This window comes from Equus przewalskii, unplaced genomic scaffold (genome assembly GCF_037783145.1).
Source record: "Equus przewalskii isolate Varuska unplaced genomic scaffold, EquPr2 ChrUn-13, whole genome shotgun sequence".
In the NCBI taxonomy this organism is placed as follows: domain Eukaryota; kingdom Metazoa; phylum Chordata; class Mammalia; order Perissodactyla; family Equidae; genus Equus; species Equus przewalskii.
The window spans coordinates 4,298,016-4,321,271 of record NW_027228750.1 but is presented as its reverse complement, the minus strand read 5'-3'; the positions used below and the strand labels follow the sequence as shown (position 1 = coordinate 4,321,271).

General features: G+C 43.7%; 1 protein-coding gene and 1 long non-coding RNA gene across 4 annotated transcripts in view; one reads left to right on the top strand and one right to left on the bottom strand.

Moving 5' to 3' along the window:
• The window catches only part of NGF (nerve growth factor), a 149,836-nt gene extending 130,727 nt beyond the window's left edge, over positions 1–19,109 (bottom strand). Inside the window, exons 1-8 of one of the 3 annotated variants that reach the window (XM_070607878.1) lie at positions 18,849–19,047; positions 13,587–13,666; positions 12,864–12,948; positions 11,282–12,014; positions 9,781–9,930; positions 6,479–6,629; positions 5,215–5,487; positions 4,101–4,211 (exon numbers count right to left, since the gene is read on the bottom strand). The gene's annotated coding sequence lies outside the window, so the exon portion shown is untranslated. Of the gene's footprint in view, positions 1–4,100; positions 4,212–5,214; positions 5,488–6,478; positions 6,630–9,780; positions 9,931–11,281; positions 12,015–12,863; positions 12,949–13,586; positions 13,667–18,848 lie in introns of all 3 variants that reach the window. The other 2 variants (XM_070607877.1, XM_070607879.1) reach the window with 2 other exon arrangements.
• LOC139081614 (uncharacterized) lies at positions 13,483–18,762 on the top strand. The gene is made up of 4 exons (XR_011536757.1): positions 13,483–13,640; positions 14,636–14,732; positions 16,014–16,110; positions 17,361–18,762. It is a non-coding gene; the product is annotated as an uncharacterized lncRNA (long non-coding RNA).
• Positions 19,110–23,256: the final 4,147 nt, after the last annotated feature.

Genomic DNA, 23,256 nt, shown 5'->3' with positions numbered 1-23,256 from the left:
GGTTGTCTTTCAGGTACTTCCCCAATAAAGCTGTTTAAATTCTGAGATGCTAAGATTTTTTTTTTAAAAAACTTTATATTTTGAGATAATTTTAGATTAACATGCAATTGTAAGAAATAACACAGAGAGAAGCTGTGTACCCTTTACCCAGTGTTTTAATCTGCTCAGGCTGCCATAACAAAATGCCACAGGCTGAGTGGCTTAAACAACAGGAATGTATTTCCTCACATTCTGAAGGTTAGAAGTCCAAGATCAAGCTGTCAGCAGGGTTGGTTTCCCCTGAGCCTCTCTCCTCGGCTGGCGGATGGCCGCCTTCTTGCTGCATCCTCACATGGGCTTTCCTCTGTGCCTGTACACCCATGGTGTCGCTTCCTCTTCTAATAAGGACATCAGTCTGATTGGATTAGTTCCCCACCGTACGACCTCATTTAACCCTATTACCTTTGTAAAGGCCCTATCTCCAAATACAGTCACATCGGGGGCGTTAGAGCTTCAACATAGGGACTTAGGGGACACAACTCAGTCCATAACACTCAGTTTTCCCCAATGATAACATCTGGGAAAACTGTAGTATGCTATCACAACCGGGATATTGACATTGATATAGTCAAGACAACAGATCATTTCCATCACCACAAGGATCCTTCAGGTTGCCCTTTATAGCCACACCCACTTCTCCCACCCGCACCCCATCCTCAACCCCACAACCACTAATCTATTTTCCATTTCTTTACTTTTGCCATTTCAAGAATGTTATACAAATGAAATCACATGATTCATAACCTTTTGGTTTTGGCTTTTTTTAGTCAGCATTTTTGTCTGGAGGTTCCTTCAGGTTGCTGTGTCTACCAATAATTCATTCCTTTTTGTTGTCAAATAGTAGTCCATGGCACGGAGGGAGCGCATTTTGTTTAACCATTCACCTGTTGAAAGATATCCAGGTTTTTCCAGTTTTTGACTGGCACAAAGCTACTATGAAGATTTACATATAGGTTTTGTAGGAAAATAAGTTTTCGTTTCTCTGGAGTAAACGCCCAGAGCACAGTTGCCGGCTTACATGATGGGAGCTGAATGTCGAGTTTTTAAGAAACTGTCAAACTGTTTTCCAGAGCAACTGTGCCATTTTCATACTCACCAGCAATGTAGGAGTGATCCAGTTTCTCCACGTCTTTGCCATTATTTGGTGTTGCCACTATTTTTTATTTCAGTCATTCTGATAGGTGTGTGGTTAGTGATATCTAATTGTGGTTTTAATTTGCATTTCTCTAATGACTAATGATGCTGAACAACTTTTCATGTGCTTATTTGTCATCTGTATACCTTCAGTGAAATGTCTTTTATCTATTTTCTAATTAGATTGATTTTTCACTGTTGAGTTTTGAGAGTTCTTTATATATTCTAGATACTAGTGTTATATTAGATATGTACTTTGCAAATATTTCCTCCCAGTCTGTAGCTTGTCTTTTTATCCTCTTCACAAGGTATTTTGCAGAGCCAATGTTTTTAATTTTGATGAAATCCATTTTATCAATTTTTCCTTTTATGGACTGTGCTTTTGGTGGCAAGTATAAGAACTTGGCCTAGCCCCAGATTCCAAAGATTTTTCTCTTTTTTTCCTAAAAGTTTCATAATTTTGCATTTTACGTTTAAGCTCATGATCCATTTTGAGTTTATTTTTGTATAAGGTATGAGACTTAGTTCAAGGTTCATTATTTTGCCCTTGGATGACCAATGCTCCAACACTGTTTGTTAAAAAAGCTATCTTTCCTTTATTAGATTGCTTTTGTAACCTTGTCAAAAAGCAGTTTGGCATATTCTTGTGGGTCTGTTTCTGGGTGCTCTATTCTCTTCCGTTGGCCTATGTGCTGACCCCTCCACCACCATGAAACAATCTTCACTACAATAACTATACAACCAGTCATGACATTGGGTAGATGGATTCCACACATTCTATCCTTCTTTTTAAAAATTGCTTTAGCTGACTCAGTTCCTTTGCATTTCCATATGAATTTTAGAATAATCTTGTATATATCTACAACAAGTCTGGCAGAAACTTTAATACAAATTGCATTAAATCCATGTATCAATTTGGGGAGAATTGAGTTAAGTTGAGTCTTCCAATTCAAGAATGGTGTATGTCTCTCCGTTTATTCTGATCTTTGATTTCTTTCATCAGTTTTGTAGTTTTCAGCATACAAACCCTGTACATGTTTTGTTAGATCTACACCTAAGTATTCCATTCTTTTTGAGTAGTTGTAAATGGTATGGTGTTTTAAGTTTCAGTATCCACATGTTCATTGCTAGTATATAGAAATACAGTTAGTTTTTATACGTTTATCTTATAGCCTGTGACTTTGCTGAACACATGTATTGGTTCTAGGAGGTTTCTTTTGTTGATTCCTTAAGATTTCCCAAATAGACAGCCATGTCATCTGCAAAGAGGGACAATTTTATTTCTTTCTTTCTGGTCTGCATGTCTTCTCTTTCTTTTTTTCCTATTGTACTAGCTAGACTTCCAGCAATATATTGGACAAAAGTGGTGAGAGAAGACAGCCTTACCTTGTTTCTGATCTTAGAGAGAAAACATTCTGTCTTTCATCATTAAGAATAACGTTAAATGTAGATTTTTTGCAAATGCTCATTTTCAAGATGAGGAACTTCTCCTCTATGTCTAGTTTTCTCAGCATTTTTATCATGAATAGCTGTGGAATATTGTCAAATATATCTTCTTCATCAGTTAAGATGATCACGTGATTTTTCTTTAGCCTAATAATAAGGCGAATTATGTTCATTGCTTTTTGAATAATGAACCAGCCTCTGATTTGTGAAACAAACCACACTAGGTCATGGGGTGCAATTTTTTCTATATATTGCTGAATTCTGTTTGCTAATATTTTGCCTCTCAATTCATGAGATATGTTGGGTTTTGGTCTTCTTTTGTACTGTGAGTGTCTAGTTCTAGTATCACGGTAATATCAACTTTACAACTAAATTGGGAAGCGTTCCCTCCTCTTCTATTGTCTATAAGATATTGTGTAGAGTTGGTGTTAATTCTTTTTTAAATGTTTGAAATGTTTGATAGAATTCTCCAGTGAAACCATCTGGGTCTGGTGATTTCTTTTTTGGACGATTTTAAGTTATGAATTTGATTTCCCTGATAGTTAACTATTTCATATTAGGTTTCGGTAGTCTGTGCTCTTTGAGGAATTGGTCCATTTCACTTCTTATCAAATTTTCATCTGCAGAGTTATTTGTAATATTCCTTTATTATCCTTTTGATATGCACAGTCTACAGTGATATCCCATGTTTTATTTTTGATATTAATAATTTGCATCATCTCTCTCTTTTTCTTTGTCAGTCCTGCCAGAGGTTTGCCAATTGTTTTCCTCTATTTTGATGTGGAATGCCACCACAGCATGGCTTGACAAGTGGTGCATAGGTCTGAGCCCAGGATCCGAACCCGTGAACCCTTGGCCACTGAAGTGGAGCCGGATAACTTAACTACTACACTACAGGGCCAGCCCACAAGAGGTTTGCCAATTTTATTGATCGTTTTGAAGAATCAGCTCTTTATTTCCTTGAGTTTCTCTATTGTTTTTCTATTTTCAATTCCATTGATTTCTGTTCTTTATTATCTCCTTCCTTCACTTCCTTTGGATTTGTTTTGCTCTTCTCTTTCTAGATCCTTGATGTAGGAACCTAGATTATTTATTCGAGATTTTTCCTCTTTTTTTAATGTAACCAGTGAGGACGAAAAGTCCCAGTTCCCCACTGGGCCTACTCTGGCACCAACCTAACAGGAGGTGGTGTGGGGCTGGTACCTGGTCACAGGCTGGAGGGCGGGAAGTTCTAGGCTTACCACTTGATCCTGGCTGGTGTTGGCGGGGTTGAGGACCCCAAGTTTTTCTTTGGTGTTTGATTGGAGTAGAAGAGTTTTTGTCTAAAAGCTGTTTATCTTGTAGGCTGCTCCTTTCCTGGTACTTTGGCTAGAGAGAGCAGGCTCTTTTGGAGCTTTTTATGTCTGACCCACTGGTATTTCTGTTGCTGGCTTCTCCAGCGCCCAGACATGTAAGGCAAAAAGAAAACCTACGAAACTCACCCCCATGCTGCTCTTGGGATCCCAAGGTCTAGCCAATCTACCTCTTCTCTCCACCTTCCAGATTCTTCTTTTGTGTCTTTTACGTACAATATCCAGGGTTTTTAGTTGGATCTAGCAAGAGAAATCGAGAAAAATACATCTACTTTATCTTCCTAGGAGCAGAAGTCTGATTCCAAATGTTAATGTGACCAGTTTACTGAAGAGTTTGGATCAGAGAACAAGCTTTATTTTTTCTCATCGCTGCCCTTCAAACCCACTCTGCCCGTCTCCCTGCGCTGGGTGACATTGCCAGCAGATCCTCCTACTTTTCAGATCAGTTTCAACTATGAACAGTCTTCATTTTCAGGGATCAAACGCCAATCCAAACTAAACCAAAACCTCACTCTCTCATCTACGTCAAAGGATTCTTTTTCTTTCCAGCCCACAGGCCTGGCCCCCACTTGGCACCTGCAGAGGGAAGGACTTTTCTTTCCCCTGTGCTTTGCCCTGTCTCCCCTCTAGCTCTCTGTCTGTTGCTTCTTTTTCCTCCATGGTTGGGGTCAGGGAAGGGAAAATTAAAGAAAAAGGCAAAGTGTTGTGTTATGGGCCAGAGCTTCTGGAATGAGATGTGAGTGCCCTCCGCCTGGCAGGTGCCAAATATGGATTTTTCTCTCTCTTGTGGGTTCTCTTGAGACCATGCTCTGAGGTAACCACAAGTGTGACACTGTTCTCTGTCATGGGCAATGTGGTCTCTGAGTGACAGAATCTGTCTCCTGGAGCTACTGCCCCACAGGGTAGTTTGTGCTGGGGTTAACTTGCCCCAGCTGGGCAGGCCTCTCTCATGATAGTTCAAGCCCACCTGTCTTCCCCAGTGTCTGCTCCAGGCCCCAGGAGGAAGCATCCTCGCTCACTCACTGCTGAAAGAACAGCCTGCCCAACGCCAGCACTTTGTCCTCTTTTGACTCTGATAAACAGCTCTAGTTGCCCCCTCTCCTTTAGGATTTTCCAGTGGAGGTTCAGGCACTGGTGTCTGTGCTTTCCAAATTCCAAGGGACAAAGTCATGTTCTCCCAAGACTCTCCCATCCCTCTCTGCTGTGTTCTCCCAGAAGCACTGGGGCAGCAGGATCTCCTCACCTGGCTTGAAGAGGGACAAGAAAACACTTTCCTTCAAGCCTCAGTCGGTGGGTAGGGAAAACACAGGACACTGTGATAAGTTGCTTTGAAGAAATCTTTACTCCCCAGCATCCTTGATCAAGCTCCAGTCTTCTCATATATAGGCTGGAGGTGGGTGATGGGGCAAGGGCATAGAACTGGTGTTGGGCCACTTCTTAGCAAATCCTACATGGATGCTTTAGCAGCTTCTTTAGAAGGTGGAGTTACTTATCACCCTCGGTTCCTCAGGCGAAACTGCAAAAATAGACAAAACTCCATTTAATATTCTGTCAGAGTAAGAATGAAACACCATACTCCAAATCATGCCCCAGATCTATGGAGCAGTGGTTCTGAGGCACAGGCTTACCCCCAAAATCATGTTCATCTTCATACACTGTTGAGTTTTAAGCTGATCCATGGCCACTCAGTGGCTAAGATGTGGCCTCGTTGTAATACAACCACCTGTGCCACATGGTAATGTACATTTAGGACAGGCTAAATGCAATTAGATAAAGCAAGCTGGACCACAAAGGGTATACCATGCTGTACACCACCTGGGAAGTGGCAGCAGCTGAAAGACGAGCTAGCTAGAGCAATCTGAAGCTCAAGAAAACTTTTTGAGCAACAGAAGTTGTAAATGTCTGTGGGGCAAAAAGAGGAAGCTTCATAGAGTAATGGGCTTTATAGCCTGAAGCCCTTGCCCTACGCCTACAGCAAGTCTTCCTGGGGGTGCTCACGACGGGCCGTGGTCCTGTGGGTGTCACTTCAGCCCTGCTGGTGTTCTTGTAATACGTTGTGACATAACTTTCAAAATAAAGGACAAAGAATGTGGTTAACGCTCCATGTCTGATTCTGGTAGTCCACCATTCTTGTTACTAGAGTCTCTCTAAGTGATGCACATGGATTACCAATCTTCAAGGCATTTGAATAAATAAAATGCATGCAGCCTTGGGATTACAAGGAGCTCAGAAGGTGCCTTAGGATCTTGCAGTGCCCAAGGGTCATTACCGTAAGCATCGCTTGCTCTTGGACTGACAGCTACAAGGAATGCCAGTTAATAAACTGTCCAATTAAGAGAATAAACTTTCAAGGAAGCTCAGGACTCTGAGCAGTAAGGTGGTTGCCTAATGTCAGGCAGTGGGTGTGCCATACCTGCAGCGCCATGCAGGTTTCTAGACTCCCATTCCTTTGCTCTTCCCTCTAGCTGAGGGGACAGTGGGGAGAGAAGCTCTGAGGGTGAGCTCACCATTGGTGTGGAGATCAAGTGAGGAAAAGTGAATAGGTGCCAACAGGGTAGCACAGCAGTGCTAGTCTTCTCTTCTACAAAGAAGAACATTCCATCTGGAGAGAAGATGAATGCAGAGAACCTCTCTTCCTCTCAGTGGCCACCAGAAGCCCTCAAGCCAAAAAAAAGAACAGGTTTAAGCCTTCAGAGTAATATTTTTTTCAGTTGAAAAATAAATTTCCTCTAGTCAATCATTTTTTAGTACATGACATCTGAAAGGAGGTATCTCACGCTGCCTGCTTGGAGGGCAACCCATTTGGAAGTCTCCCGGGGAAAGCGGAGAGCAGAGCTGATTTATGGCACCACCACAGGCATTACCACAGGCATCAGGACCAAGAGGGGGAAATGCCACAACGCAGCCCTGAGGCCGGCACTCCAGCCTGTGAACAAATACTGCGGGTTGGGAATGCTGCTGCGAGCCCAGTGTGCATGGACGGCCTGCCCATGCAGAAACCTCTGACAACACTTTCCTGTGAGAGACCTGGGCTCTGGGGAGGCTGGCTTCCTGCTGCGTCACCACGATGTGACCACGCGGGTGGGAACCGAGCCCAGGAAAACTTCCTCCTGGACTGGGTCGACCCTTGTGCAGAGTACCAGCTCAGAGCTGAGTGCTTCTCCCTGAGATATCAGGGCCTCTGTCACCCTGTCCAGAGGGGCCCCTCTGGCCACTGCCCTGCCAGGATCTATCGTACGGCACCCTTGAGACTCTAGGGCTAAGAGCTGACCAGTAGCAGGACCTCTCCATGACTCGAGCTAAGGAGACCAGATTTAGAAAAGTTGATGACTCAGGTACATGGGAATTTGAGGGTCCTTCATGCTATCAACAAAGCAAAGAAGTTTTTAAAAATGAATAAAATGTCAATTAGAACACAAAAATGTCAATGGGACCATCTTTGAGCAGAATTATGTTAATTTTTCTTCTTACTTCATTGTATATTCCAAGTCTTATATTAATTTTATATTGGAAAAATAAGCTTTATTAAGGGACAAATTATTATAATAACAACTAATTGATTCAATTTAATGTTGCTTTCCAAGGGACCCATAAGTACTACTAGCACATAAGCCATTTAACTTGGAACACAAGGAAGTTGACTACTGGGACCTTTTATTTCTCTGGACCAGGTCCCCCAGATATTGCCTGTGGCCAAGACCTCAGTTATTGCCATGTCACAAAATCCCTACTTTTCCTAACAGAGGAAACATCTTTCCACACTTTCTTATACTCAAACAAGATAGAGGACAGCCCACCAGCACAAGGCCCACTTTGCAATCTTATGAAAAAATTACACAATGTTCACCTATTAAAGAAAGAACAATGACATAATGATAACAGCCATTTATTGGGCACTTACTGGGTGTCAGCAAGGTATTTGGCCCCAGGGGCTCTACCTAGGTCTTTAATCCTTACAAGAAGGCTTAATGGGGGTAGTCTAGGGAAAGGGGTACTCAGACCACTGGGCTTGGATTCTGGCTCCACCATTTGTGAACTATGTGAGTGGCTACTTAACCTCTTTCAGCCTCAGTTTCCTCAAGTGGAAGATGGTGACAATAATCCTACTTACCGAGAAAGTTGCAAAGAGGCTGAAATGAGATACCTCTGGTAAAAGACCTAACACAATGCCTGGCTAAAGTAAGAATGCTATGTATGCTGGTTCCTGTTATCCTCACTCTACAGAGCATGGCAGGAATGAGGAGTGCAACGAAATGTATGTAATACGGCTCCTGCCATTGTGGGATTTATTTGAATAATAAATAGATAGGACTCTGGTTAATTAATGCCTATATGCCCGAGTTTCCAGAAAGCCATAATCAAGGGTTCTCTTTTTGCTTAATCACTATGATCAGGAGCCTTGAGGGGAGGATGTTGGAGGACACTGTTAGCCAGTCAGATGGAGGACATCTGACAGGCTACCATGACTGTACATGCCACACACCTGTGAGACCTACAGTCTGTGTCAACTCAGGTTCCAGGGGTCATTAGTATGCACTCCACAGAGTGGCCAAAGTTATCAGGAAAGACCGCTGCCTAGTTGGGGACACCCTTCCAAGAAAATTCAAATGCTAAGGTAGATTATTGGTGGAAGAAATTTCCAGTGTTTTCATCTATTATCTTTATAACGGTTTTATAAAGTTTAAGCCAGAAAAGTCAGAGTCTCCAAATCAGAAGCCTCAGGAGTGAGGTTAAGGAAGAGGGGAAAGAACAAGCTTGCACTTGGAGCATTTCCCATCTTCAGTTATTTCAGGACCTGGGTTGCTAGGTGTCCACATAAAATATCTTCACCAGAGAAGGAAGGAAGTTGAACAGATTTTGCTCAAGAATTTTTTCAGCTGTTTGTCAAAGTTAGTACCTTATAGAAAGAAAACAGAGGCAAAGATAGCCCTGCTTGGATTTTATATCCGGAAGCCCCCAAAACAAAAATATTTGGGCAACCTCGACCTATAGACCTGTTCTTACATCTGAGCCATGAGTCTACTCAACCTAAGGCAAGTCCCTCTAGGCCACTGAGATGTCTGAGTCATTCTTTCACAGACAGTAGTGAGAATTCCTCTGAATTAGATGTGTTCTGTGAACAGGTGAAAGGGCTCTATCTCTGTGTCTCTTCTCACTTCTACATTCTTCCTAGGTGATGTCATCCACTCCTTTGGTTTTACCTATTGCATATGATACGTCATGAAAAATATGGATACTGTAGTCAAAGAAAAACTCTATATAACTCACCAAAAGGTCTCCTCTAAGCTCCAGATTCATTGGATCACTTAGGAATTCTTTTAGTTGCAAGAAACAACAATAAAATTCAACTTACAGTGGGGTGGCAGAGATGATTAGCTGTTCACAAAAGCCACTCTTCCATAGAAGCTGGAATATGGTTTCCTGGTTATCCTACATTTCTCAGTTTCTCTTGCAGTTAGATGTGGCCATATGATTGAGTGGAATGTGAGTGGAAATGATGTGTGCCATTTACAGGCCTGGCCTGCAACACCTTCCCAAAGGGCATCTCTATCCTCTTCCCCCTTCTGGCCAGCTGTGCTTCCACGCCCAGAGCCGCCTTGGATGCCACATGTTGAAAACAGCAGAGCTGCCTTTAGCTTGTGTCCTTGAAGTTTCTACCACCACTGACCTGAAGCAGCCAGACTCGATCACTCAAAAACAAGAAATGAATGTCTATCATGTCTGAGCCATTGCTGTTGGGGTCAACCTATTACCCTAATATATCCTATCCTAAATAAAACAAACGCCTAAAGCTAACAGAACATTTTACCTTACTCCACAAGTGGTTCAGAGATATCAGACACTAGCATTTGTTCAGATGCTCGAAGTTGCCATCAGGGACCAGGCATCACTTTCTGCTCCACCATCCCAGTGTATTGGATTTGTCCTCATGCTCCTGTCCGTGGTCACAAGACAGCTGCTGCAAGGGGATATGGCTATGGGGGTTGTGCCCACTTCCAGGAAAAGGGTCATTTCCCCAGTTAGCTTGTCTTTTTATTCATCAAGAGAAGCCCCTTGTTATGTTTCATTAGCCAGAATAAATGAGTCACTTGCCCATAATTTGACTAAGTGGCCAGAATGAGACTGGCACGACTTGTTTAGACGCATCCTAGCTCATCCACAGGGGTTGGTACTACACTCTTCTAATCTCAAAGGGTCTCTGCCTGGAACTGAACACACTGGGGTGCCAGCAGGAGGAAAGCGGGATGTGAGGGATGGATGTGTGCAAACAAAGATCGGTATCTGCCTCCCTCGTGTACCCAACTGTGTGTTGAACACCAGGATTCGTCTTTGACACTTTCTTTTCTCTCACTTCCATACCCAACAATCACGAAGGCCTATTGATTTTCTCTTCTAAATATTCCTCAGTTCTGCCCTTTTTCTCTGTTCTCGTCATCTGTTCTCTGCTAGAGCTATCTCCAATCTCTTCTTCCACTCCATTTCCTGCGGTCACTGGAGGGATCCTACAGAAACTCGAGTCTGACCTCAACACTCCGCTGCTTAGCTTCTCCAGTAGCCATAAGCACCTGCTGGCTACAGAATAAACTCCTGTGTGTGAAATCTAAAGCCATTCATGGTGTGACTTCTGCCTTTGGTCTAACTACCCAGCAATACCTCTTTATTGTAAGTCATACACACATCCGTTGTGCCTTGATTCCCTCTGCCCAGAACACACTTTTCTTTCCTTTTCACCTGTCCAAACTTCAAACTTCATTCAGTCTTCCCCTGTCTCTGCCCCAGGATCTGCTTAGGCCCTCCCCTTGCTCCTCTGTCTGTGCCCTGCAAGCTCGTCATACTGCACTAGTGCACACGTTCTCAGCCCTTCCACATCCTTGTCTATGTGTCTGTCTCCCAAACTACCCTGTGACCTGCCCAAGGACAAGGGCCATATCTTACTCATAGAGTGCATCACTCAGTAACTGGCACAAAGTAAACACTTTTGCAAATTAGATGGGATAAAATCCTAACTTGGCACCATGCAAGTGATTTGAAATGAGTTTTTTAAAATCTTTTACACTTGGGACTGCCATCCAATTTCATTGGTATGTTCCTTCAGGATTGGGGAATAAATGTCTCTCTCCATAGAGTACACTGTCAGAAGATCAATTCTTTGTTAAGTAGGATTACCAGATTCCTACGGTGCATTACCAATAGGGTGGTAACGTGAAAATGTGTTCCTGGGATGAATGAGTAAGGAGGCAGCACTTGGGAATAATTATAATATATTATTATTGCTTAATAATAGCAGCCAATAACTCTTGGACACTTACCTTGTGACAGCACTTTGCATGTATTTTCGAATTTAATCCTTACTATACCCTCCTGAAGCAGGTGCTCTTATTATCTTCATTCCACAGAGAAGAAAACCATAGTCTGAGGGTATAAGAGTTTGCTTAGGTTTACACAGCCAGGAAAAACAGACCCGAGATGGAAACCCAGTTTTTCGGATCTACTGATCTCCGTTTAACTTAATCCATAGGGAAATCTTGGCACGTGAAGAGAAACAGAATTTTTGGAAAGACTGAAGTTCAGCTTGAGAATTAGATGTATTCTCCGTAGTGAAAACCCCCAGCGTGATTGAATGGTGGTCAGCAAGCACGTGGAGATCGCTCTGGATGGGCTGCTTCCATCGGAGAATTTCTCTGCCTGGGATCTCAGGGATTCTTTGGCAGAAGTGGTAATGTTTTCACTCAGAGCTTCTCAAACCTGAGTGTGCACACCGATGGCCTGAGGTGGGGTCCTGCTAAAACGCAGACTGAGGACTGCGGCAGTAGGTCAGCGTCAGGCATGGTCCCTGCTGGCCTGTCTGTCACTTCTGCAGATCCTCACCTCTCTGAGCCACTGGCCAGTCCCACCAGCCCACCCCACTGTGCCACCATGGCAGTCCTCGCCCTCTGACGGCAGGGGGCTGTGGAACCTAGGCAGTTCCCAGGATTCTGTGCATGACAGGAGAAGGGATCACTGAGTCACAGGGGAGTCCGAGTCTTATCCAAATCTCCCTCCCTGCAGAAAATAAAAATCTACTTAAAAAGAAGTTAAATACTCATCCAAACAACTGCCACAGCCATTCTGTGAAATTGGTAAGAGAATTGATTTGCTCATCAACCTCTAATGTTACCTTTTGACTTCATGCTTTCACGACCCAAGAAAGTCTCCTGAAATAGAGAGGGCTGAGAGGTGATTCAGAAGCTGAAGAGCAGCTGATCGTGGCGTGGGGCCATGGGGGCACGCTGGGCAGGATCCTCGCCCCCGCCCGGCTTGTGCCTCCAGCCAATGCTCCCCTGCCAGGTGAGGCTGTCCTCTGCCCCCATGGACCTGCGTCCGCCGTAAAGTGTCCATCTGCTCACAGGCTTGGGGAGAGGACAAGAGGCCTACAGGCTCCAGGTGCTGTTAGCTAGCTCATGCGACTCACTCCCAGGTACACGGTCTCTCGATGGAGCACAGGCAATACCGTGTCCTCAGTGACCGCCTGTTGACTGACACCAGTTTTTCCACAGTGGGGCTCTTCTTTTTATGTGGTTCCTGCCATATCCTCTCCTCCCACACATTTTGTTTCTCTATCAAAAAAGTTTCCATTTTCTTCCTTGAAATCTTTTTCCTGGTCTGTCTTTTTTTTTCTCTTACTTTCTGGCCATCCTTTTTCTAATGAGGTCAAAGACAGCCATCCGGCCACAGGTGACCTAGAGAGTTTGGGGCTTAATTTGAGGACATGAAATTCAGACATCCAGAAACCACAGGGTCTTTGAGGGGGATAAATACTGAGTGAGTTGCAGCAAAGGAAAGGAGGAGGAAAAGCTCGATTTATTGAGTGCTGACTGTGTACTAGTGACTGTGCTTGCTGCTTTCACATACCTTGACCTTGCCTTCGCCCCACAGCACCTCTGCAGAGCGCGCAGATCAGGACTATTATCCCATTTCACAGGGGGAGAAACTGAGGCTGAAAGAGATCAAGAAATTGCCCAGGCTTATGCAACTGGTAGGGACAAAGTCAGAATTCAAACCCAAGTATTCTAAAACTACTGCCCGGTTTCTGTCCCCTGTGCCACGCTTCAATCCTAGACTCTGGCACTTCTTAATTATCAAGTGTCAACGTTCCCTTTCTAACTGAGAAGGAAAAGGAGGCCCCAGGGGACTTTGGGACTTGCCATGGTGTGCGCTGCCTGGCTGCACCCTTTGCTTCACTAACTATAACGTGATGTTTTCCATGTTGTGCATATAAGTGTGTTCCTGAGGGTTTCTCAGCCTCACGATGATGCCAGCATCACATACCCTCTCTGAGTCTCAGTTTCCTCTCTGTAAAATGGAGGCCATAATAATACCGACCTCATAGGAATCCATGAGAAACATTTAGCGTAGCATATAACTCATAAACACTGAATCGTCATTATCTATTAGAATTGTTGTGGTTGCAGCCACTGTTATAATTGGTACTGCTGTCATTACAATTGGTGCTCAAGACAAATTCAGTCCCAGTCTGCTCCAGTCATGTATCTAACAATAGCCACTGAGTGCCTCGCGGCGCCAGGCACTGTTCTACAGACGAGAGATATGGCAGTGACAGAGAGGACGTCTCACCTGTCATGGAGCTGACATCCTCATCAGGGGGAGAATCAACACATAAGGAAACAGGTCAGTTCCTGGCAGTGAAAAGAACTCTGAAGGAAGCAAAATAAAAAAATGGGACAGAGTGATTAGCCCTTGGGGCGGGGAGGGATGCTTTGGCTTAGAGGTCAGGGAAAGCATTTCCGAGAAGTACATTTGAATTGAGCCCTGAATGATGAGAAGGAGCCGGTCAAGCAATGACATAAGGAAGGGCAGGTTAGGCAGGGGGAACAGTCAAGGCAAGGTCCTCAGGTGAGAACAAGTTCATAGCATCAAATACGCTTTCCTGATTCCAGACACTTTCTTACACAGAGTAGAAAGTAGTATTTATAGCCATTACAAGTACGGACAGCTGCTGGAGCCAGTCCTGCCTGGTTTCATATCCAGACTGTGACCTTGGAAAGGTCACCCAATCTCTCTATGCTTCCGTTTCCTGATTTGCAAATTGGGGAAAACACTAGTGAATACGAATTTAGTTAGAGACAAAGACACTTATAATTGATCTTGGCACATAATAAGCAGTCAATAAGGGAAAACTATTGATATTATTATTGAGCCCTTAATTAATACATGCACAGGATATGAACAGTTCCTGAAAATAATAAGCAGTCAACAAGCGTTTGCTGGTGTTATTGGTGCCCAGCACCCAGGGGGTTTTCAGTCATGTGCGCACTGAATGAGTGGACCACTTTGGGGTTTTCATGTGCCCTTCTATGTAGATCAAGTGGAGGGGAAGGACTTGGCATATCACTGTACACTTCATCTAAAAACGTGTCAGTATAATCTCCATGGTCAGGACGACTTTTGTTTATCAACATGTCTGCCTTACAGAATGGAAATGATGCTTTCAAAAAATAAAAGAAAGAAAAACCAGAATTACAAAATTTAGGGCATTCTCTTTGAAACAGATGACTTTTTTGCCAAATGATTTAACTACTGTTTCCTCAGCACTGACTTGCAAAGTATGGTACATCATTTCTCTATTTCCTTCATCATTTCCTGAAGACGTTCATTCTCTTTAGGAGGTGAGATGCTGTGGTGAAAGGCTGGGTTCAAATTTGGCCACCATGGAGCTTGGGTTGGTTTCAACTGTTTCCCATCAATGTTTTTCTGGCTTCTGTAAGTTATTACCTATGGGCTATTGGCCCTGGAGACACCGTAATTCATGGCTGACACAGTTTTGTTCCCATGCCAATCAGAAAGCGCAAATTCCTCCCCACAACTGTCAAGAACTGGGTTTTATGAGTCCAGGCCAAGAGAGTTCATGGCTGGGACCACTATGGTGCAAGTCTATTGCAGCAGGAGACCCTGGTGGTGTTTCTCTGCATGGGGGACCTTCCCCAGTGGTGGAGCCACCAGGCCTGGGGACTGGCGTTCCTTGGGCAGCCTCCCATTCTAATTGCTTGGCCCTTCATAGGGAAACTGATTTTACAGATTCTCTATTTAGGACATCAAGATAGGTTACCATGGAAAAATGACATCTTCTAATTAAAAACACAGAGAGGTCACAAGTTTCCCAGAACAACTAGGGCACAGATCCTAAAAGGAAAGAAATGAAACATTTGAAAAAAAAAAAAGTCAAACAAACCTCCAGAGCTGCGTCAGCCTGTAACTTTCCAAACCTGAATGAAATGCCTTGTGTGGAAGAGCATGCCGAGTGGATAGTGTAAATTCACCCCAGTGGATGTTGATTTTGGTTGGCGAGGGCTCAGTTGGGCGGCAGATTAGGGATGCTTAGGGAAGACTGACCTAGACAATTATTCAGGGCTGTCTTTTAAACTGTGGATGTCTTAATCTGCCTCCTCAGGACTGGGAGAGTACATGGAAGGGAAGGCGTGAGGAATCAGAAGGCTGCTAGTTGCAGGGGAGAGCACGCCTACCACTCTCTGTCGATTTCCCTTCCTGGTAGCATGCTTTGTACACGATTGAGAACAGCACCTGTAACATGTGTTGTACTACTTGCTGTCTTGCACACTGGACTGTAGGTTTCTCCAGGACAGGCATGATGTTGTATTTATCTCTGTATCGACAGTGCCTGACATATTCTTTGGTACATAGAACATGTACAATAAATCCTTGTTGAGTGAATAATAATAGTAATAATAGCTGTTATTTACTGACTGCACTGAGGACTGGGATATTATTAATCTTCTTTTACAGTAAAAAAACTACAGCTCAAAGAGGCAAAATAAGGCACATAAATCCATGCTGCTAATAAGTGACACGGCCTGGATTGAAACCCAACACGGTCTGGCTCCAAAGCTCCGGGATAGATGAATCCTCATGGGGTTGATTTTCTCTCACTGAGAGGTTGATGAACCAGCATGTGGTTCGAGGGACCCTTTGCCCTGGCTCTTTCTCCCTCTCACTGACCTCTTGTTGGCTCTCTCCAATCTCCAGTAATTCCTGTACTAGAGTAAGCAAGAGAAGAAAAAATCTGCTCTGCAGTCTGGCTATTTGACCAAGGCTGGCGTGAAAAGAGAAGCCCAGGCTGGCGGTGGGTGAGGATGGGGGATTTCCAGTTCCTTTCTCTCCCCTTTTTCTGCACATCCCTTGTTAGTGCTCCCCATGTGAGGAAGGGGAAACCAGCTGTGCTGAAACACCCTTTATCACTGGGGAGAAGGTGTCCTTAGCTAGGATTGAATTTAGAATGGAACCCCATCTAGAAATTCATATTGACGAGTTGAATGGAGTGGGTTCTTGCTTCACCAATACCGCCATGTTGCACAAATGCCTGGATTCCAGGCACCTAGAATATTACCTGAATAACATCCATGGGAGCTGGGTAAGAAGGCTTTTGACATCATCTTTCAACTTTCAAGTATATTTTGCATTAGACTTTATAAGCAGCGTACAATAATAACAATATGAGTAGCCTTTAATAGTTTAAAAAGGCCTTTTACTCACCTTACTTCATTATTACCCTGTGAGGTAGGTAATACTATTAAACCCCTTCAGAGATGATAGAACTCAGGTTTGAAGGATGAGTCACTTTCTCTCTATCAACTCTATTGCAAGTATTGTCCACAGACAGGAAATAGCAATATAAGCTGGAAGCTTGTTAGAAATGCAGATGGTCAGGCCCCCTCCCAGACCTCTGAATCACGGTGGGTGGGCTCAAGAATCTGAGTTTTGACAGCTCTCCAGGTGGTGTCCTTGCATGACAACTTTTCAGAAGCACTGCCCTGGGACCCAGAATAAGTGATATTCTCTCCCCCCCCCCCCCCCCCCCACCACATGATGCTCTGCTGGAGGGACTGGAGAAGCGCAGAACAAGCCAAAACCTTTGCTACAAGTCACAGGGCAACTTTGACTTGTTGAAAGAATGTAGACTAGACATTTACCTTTCTGAGGTTCAGTTGCTAGTTCTATAAAATAGGCATGCTCTCTACTTAATTTTCCTGGGCATTGGTGAAATCAAATGCATTAATGTATGTTAAAGTACCTGCAAACTGTTAAATACCAAACACATACATTTTGTTGTTTACTATTATTGTCACCATAGTAATTATTGTATTATTATATTTTAAACATAGAAAAGCTAGGAACTAATGAGTAAACCGGGGTTTAAAATATGTAATAATTCCCAGTAAGTTCCCATTACATAATTCTATTCTGTAAGTACAAAATTGTTATCATAGAAAAGAAAAGGAAGGCACATTGAGTGAACCCAAGCTGGTGAACAATGACAACAATCATCACGATAATTCCTTGTGTATAAAGAGGTGCCACTCTGTCTACCCACAGGGACAAGGCTTGACAGAAGAGAGAGAAGATGCAAGACAGACTCAGGATACCTGTATCTGCATCCAGGCTCCGCCACTGACAGGTTATTTGATCTGAGACAAGTCACTCACCTCTAACAGCCTTGTTCCTCTCATATAAACTTGAAAGCATAATAATAACTGCATTAGAATAATAATGATTTACTTGACGTTAGGCTCAGATAAGAGGATGACTGAAAATGCTCTGCAAACTGCAATTTACTGTACAAATGTTAATTGCTCTGGTTGCTGTTGTTGTTTATAGTAAGAGACTGAATGACGCTGAAGAGAGAGAACAGTAGCTCCTAGAGGAAACTTTGAGGCCTACTAGGAGGAAGGCTGGGAAGGGAGAAAAGTAAGCAAAAAGGAGGAAAAAAGGTTTTTTAGCTCCCTAGACACTGGGCATCAGAGGGACAGCTCTCTTGGTTGCAGGGGAGGCTGAGGAAGCCCAGAGCCTGAAGGCAGCGGGAGAGGCTCTAGAGAGGCCAGATTTCAGGGGGCCACACTGCCACTCAGGGGCTGAGGATCAGACCATTGGAACTGGGCACACCAGATCAGAGTGTCCCACTCAGGGCCAATCGCAGGCCTAGCCCAACTGTCCAGGACTCGCATTCACAATGGCCTCAAATTAGACCTTTGATGCTGTTTCCAGATGAGTTTGTGTAGTCACGGAGATACTGACAGAGTGAGATGTTACTCACTCAGCTTTAAATGTGTGTCTCATCTTAAGCTGTGCCTTTCTCTAGTGCATTGGGAATTCAATTTTTATAAATCCTTTGATCATATTGTGGATATCGCAATTATAAATTTTTTAATAAAAATATTGATTTGTTAAATGTAAATTTTTTTTTTTTTGAGAAAGATTAGCCCTGAGCTAACATCCACTGTCAATCCTCCTCTTTGTGCTGAGGAAGACTGGCCTTAAGCTAACATCCGTGCCCATCTTCCTCCACTTTATATGTGAGACACCTGCTACAGCATGGCTTGCCAAGCGGTGCATAGGTCCACACCCAGGATCTGAACCAGCGAACCCTGGGCCACTGAAGCAGAACATGCAAACTCAACCACTGTACCACCAGGCCGGCCCATAAAAGTTTTAAAGTATATCATAATTTTTATGAATCTATTTGGCCTGTCTTCATTTTTCACCGTATCAGGAGCTTCTGAGAAGCCCCAGTCAAGGTCAGCAGATCTAGAAATCCAGCTCCCATATGGGACATAGCTGGCAACACTCATATATGCATAGATATGCTTGTGTGTTACCTGAACCTTCCTGTAATAACTCTTTGTGTTTGCATAATACTTTAAAATTTACAATGCATTTCACATACATTCTCTCATTGCTTCAAAACAACCTTATAAATAAAAGAGATGCTTTTATCTTCATTGTTCTTATTGTCCACTGCCATGTAACAAACTACCCCAGACCAAGCAGGATAAAACAACAGCAACATTCACTCTGTTCACGAACCTTCCGTCTGCCCTTGGAAGACAGCTCCGCTCTGCTCCACCCACCGTGGACTGTTGTGGCTAAAGCGCTGGGAACTAGAATCTCCTGGAGGCTTCTCGCTTGCCCACATGTCTGGGGCCCAGGCCGGGAAGATTCAAACCGAGGGCTGGGACTGCCGGGGCTCTTCCATCTGTCTGTCTCACGTGGTCAGTTGCTGACTGTAGTAGAAGATACGGAGCATCTAAAATAGGCTGCTCACACTGTAGGTGCTCAGGGAATGACAAATGCTTGTTTTGGAAGGTAGCTCCCTAGAGAAAAACTTTGTAAAGTAATTGTCACACCTTGGTGGAAGGGCAAGGAGAAGACCTGCCGTACGCTCAGGTATCTGAAGGGATGAGCAGGATTCGGTTGTGGGGAAGTTACCAAAATAGCTCATTTATTTTCTACTTTTGAATATGAGCTCTTCTGCTGGTTTTATTGCACAAAAGGGAAATGGACAGGGACAGTGAGATGGTCACCTCAAATGTCCTGTCAAGAACTTGTAACTCCCAAAACCCATCTTTGGAACAATGGTCCTGAGCAGGTACACGTGCCCACGTCTGTGTGGGTTTTGTTTCCAAATGAGCTTACTTTGCAACTCCAGCTGGGGCTTTTAACCTTGTTGTAGGTCACCCACCCACATGACCAAAGATTTAACTGCCAGGAATGAGGTGGCAAAATGTCAAGTGTTTTGGTAAAGAGCATAAAATGAGAAAGCTGCTCAGGGGACTTATCTCCCGCTGCTTTCTAAAAAGCCAGACACACTTTAATTGGGTTTATATATTTCCAAGCTGATACAGTTGTACCAAAGTCTAACAGAGAGAGCTATAACGTAAAAGTCCACAAAGGATGCTTGTCTCTCGCAAATTTTTAAGTGCCGTGACTAATCAGGATGAGGGCTAGATGCGTGCAAAGTCTTTCAGAATGCTGATCTATACTTTCTCGAATGCAGAAAATGCTATTCATCTTCACTTAATGAGAAGGGATCCTATTTGAAGTCTAAAACCCCAACTTTCTGACCAGAACATGGTCTGTCTACTGATCTTTGACTGTGCAGCAGTGGTAACTTCCCTATGGCTCTCCTGGTAAAAGTGGTTCCAGTATGTTCTCTCTGAGAAAGACACATTTAAGGGCTTAAATAATAGTATGAATTACGCTGCTTTTTTCTTTCTGAGTCTTCTTTCAAATACATAGAGTTTAGCTTCTTTGTCAAGTTTTGCTGGCTCTGGAGGTATGGTAACAACAATAATGATAAACAACCACAGCAATAATAATAATAGTCAATGCTTACGTAGCACTTTCCATGTGCCAGACACTAAGCGTTTTACGGGTATTACCTCAGATAATCCTCTCAACAACATCAGTTTTGCAGATAAGTTTACTAAGGCCCAGAGTAATTTGCCCAAAGTTACACAGCTCGTAAGTGGTGGAGCTAAAAGTTAAGGCAAGGCAGTTTGGCTGCAGGATCCATGCTCACCAAGGACAGGGTCCTGGTGGACCGGTGCATTTAGAGTGTGGACAGAGGAAACAGTGTTTACAAAACTCCACAGGGGTTGACAATCACGTGACACTACCTCCCCTGGGTAAGTGTGCGTGGGCACATGACCCAGTTGGCCACTGTGGGTACCTTATCTGCTGGATACACTGACTGGTGGAGGGTAGGCAGTAGTCAAGCAAGACCAATCAGAATTCAGGAAAATGTAGATTCTGGGAAGGAAAGGTCTCTCTCTTGAGATCAAAAGTACTAGGAGCCCTGTAAAGCCTGGAGCTGCCAAAGGCCATTTTGATCCTCATGAGGAGAGATCTTTCCCGAGAATAAAGTCAACACAGAGATAACCTGAACTGAGAGATGATGGGGAGAGGCGGAACTGATGACATTGTTTGTTCCAGCTGGGCTGGAATGCCAGTCCCACCCCACTTCGGCTCCCTGACCCTCCAGTTATGTGAGCCAATACACACCCACCTATGCTTAAGCCAGTTTGAACCAGGTCTTTGTCACTTCGCAATAAAAGAATACGGGGAGTTTTACCAAAAACATTTAAGGGAGCCGGTAGTAGGCAGGGCAGAGCTAGGACCGCCAGGCATAAGTTACATCAAAGCAGATTTGGTCCAGGGTAAGTCTATATTCAGTGACCTACTTGTCAGTAAGAGCTTAAAAACACACAAGCAAAAAACAAACTTTTGTTGAACAAAAAACAGAAAAAAAGTTTCTAGGTCTGACCAGACTGTGAGTAGTGCTCATAGTTACAGTAATAACTCAAATTCCACTGGCCTGTTGCATTCACATACACAGCTCAGATCCTGCAGTCCTCCATAAGTATTTCCAAGTGACTCGTGGCAGCAAACAGTGACCTTCTGGGCCTGGCTGCGACTCACCTGGGCACTCCTGTCTAAGGCAATGGAGCCCTCAGGACCACCACTGGGAAGCGGGTGACGATGTGGAGAGGACTGGGGCCTTGTCCCTCCCAAGTGTCACTCTGTGGGCTCTGCTGCTCTGCCCCCAAGTCTTACAGAGTTTTAATTCAATTGCTTGTTTGGGTTCCAATTTCAGCTCCTCTTTTTTTCCTAGAACTCAGACGTTAGTCTTATGGAGGTGGACTGGGAGATAAATCTGAGTGACAGACGCTGAATTATTCTCTCGAATGCCCCTCAGTGTCAAGATTAATGCTTTTTTTGGTGGTTAAAGTTGATTATGCCTCTTTCTTTCTGCCCTTAGCTTGGGTTGTCTGCAAATGGACTTCCGATGGTCAGCTCCCCAGTCACTGGACATGCCCAGGTCTGTCTGGTCTCACAGGTGTTGCACGTTAATTAAATATAATTAGGGTGAGAGACAGGGATGGAGCATAGAGGACTACATAGACTGTGAGGTAGAGAGGCTCCTAGAGGCCCCAGCAGGGACTGGAAGTGACTTTCTACCAAGACAAGACAAGACAAGACGGAGAATAGAGAGGGAAGAAACAAAATGTTTCCTTCCAGTGAAAAGAGTTTGGTTCTGTCCTCTCTCATCATTTCTGGCAACATCACAGCAGGTTTCTGCGGCCCTCCTGCTACTTTAATAGTGGGCTTGGCACGCATCAGTCACTGCCTGTTAAAAGATCATTTCTTTAAGCTAAAAATAAAAATTCTCATACAAATGCAAAGTGAACACATGTCAAAGATTTTTTAACTCATTAAAGAGGGAGCCAATAAGATGCAAGAACAGAATTAAAGGAGAATTCCAAAAGTGCACATCTATACTGACCATGAAGAATATGAAATAAATTTACAAATAACTTCAAAACTGGTCCATCTCCACAGGGCAATAATCAAGTGAATCTCTAGGAGACATAACTTGCGTTTCTATGGACAAGAGTTATTTGCATTACTATCAGTATTCTACCATTTACAGAATTTTAAAAGAAGCTCAAAGACAGTGAGAGGTAGGGATAACTTGCACGTGTGCCCTAGATAGGACAAGCTGTCATCATTTTTGCTCATTTCAAAGTTTTTCACAATTCTTCCCTCAATACCCAGTGGTTGTGGGCTGCCAGCAGGCAGGAGGCAAGGGAATGGTGATCAAGAGCCAGTTTGGGGGAAGCAGGGCCATGTGCAAGTCTGACCAAGTGGGAGCTGGAAAGGAATCTCAGTGCTTCCCGGATGAAATGGATCAAGAGGTGTCCCAGGAAGTGCTGGGAGATGTCCATAGAAGTCAATTTAGAAGAGAAATTAAGTTTCAGTGGCTGCAGGCAGGGTGAATTATTTTGTACACCAAATCACCCAGTAGCTTTATAAGGTGGTAAAAGGGATCAATTAGACCTGGGTTTTCAAAATGTGTTTGGCAGAGCCTTAGGTCGCCATGTTGGGGCCTAGAGGTCACGACTAGGGCAGGGAGACGGCCAAAGGGATGGGCATCATGACTCCCCCATCTCTGCCACTAAAGCAGCCCCACTTTTACCTATTTTACATACTGAGGGCTGTATAGTATCTCACTAAAATAAGAGATTAAAAAATAAGTTGAAAAAACAGTGAAATGTATGTGAAATAAATGAAGAGTTGGGCTATTTTTTAAAATACAGCTTTTGTTTTATTTCATGAGCTTGTATGTTACGTTGTAATATTTCAAATTTATACCAAATATGTGAAACAAACAGGAAGTGATTGCCCAATCATCCCTGTCTCCTAGGATACTAAAAGGCTAGTAAGTTCAGGGCTAGGACCTTGTCATCCACATAGCAAGACTCCTCTAACCTTTCATTAAACTCACATTCTTATAAACAAATGAAAAGCAGTTTTTAAAAAGGCTAACACCCAAAGTAAATAACCATCCTCTCCCTATCCTACAAATTTGCAATCAACCACCTTTCCCATTGGCCCTCGTTCACCCTCACCACACCCCACCAGGAAAATTAAG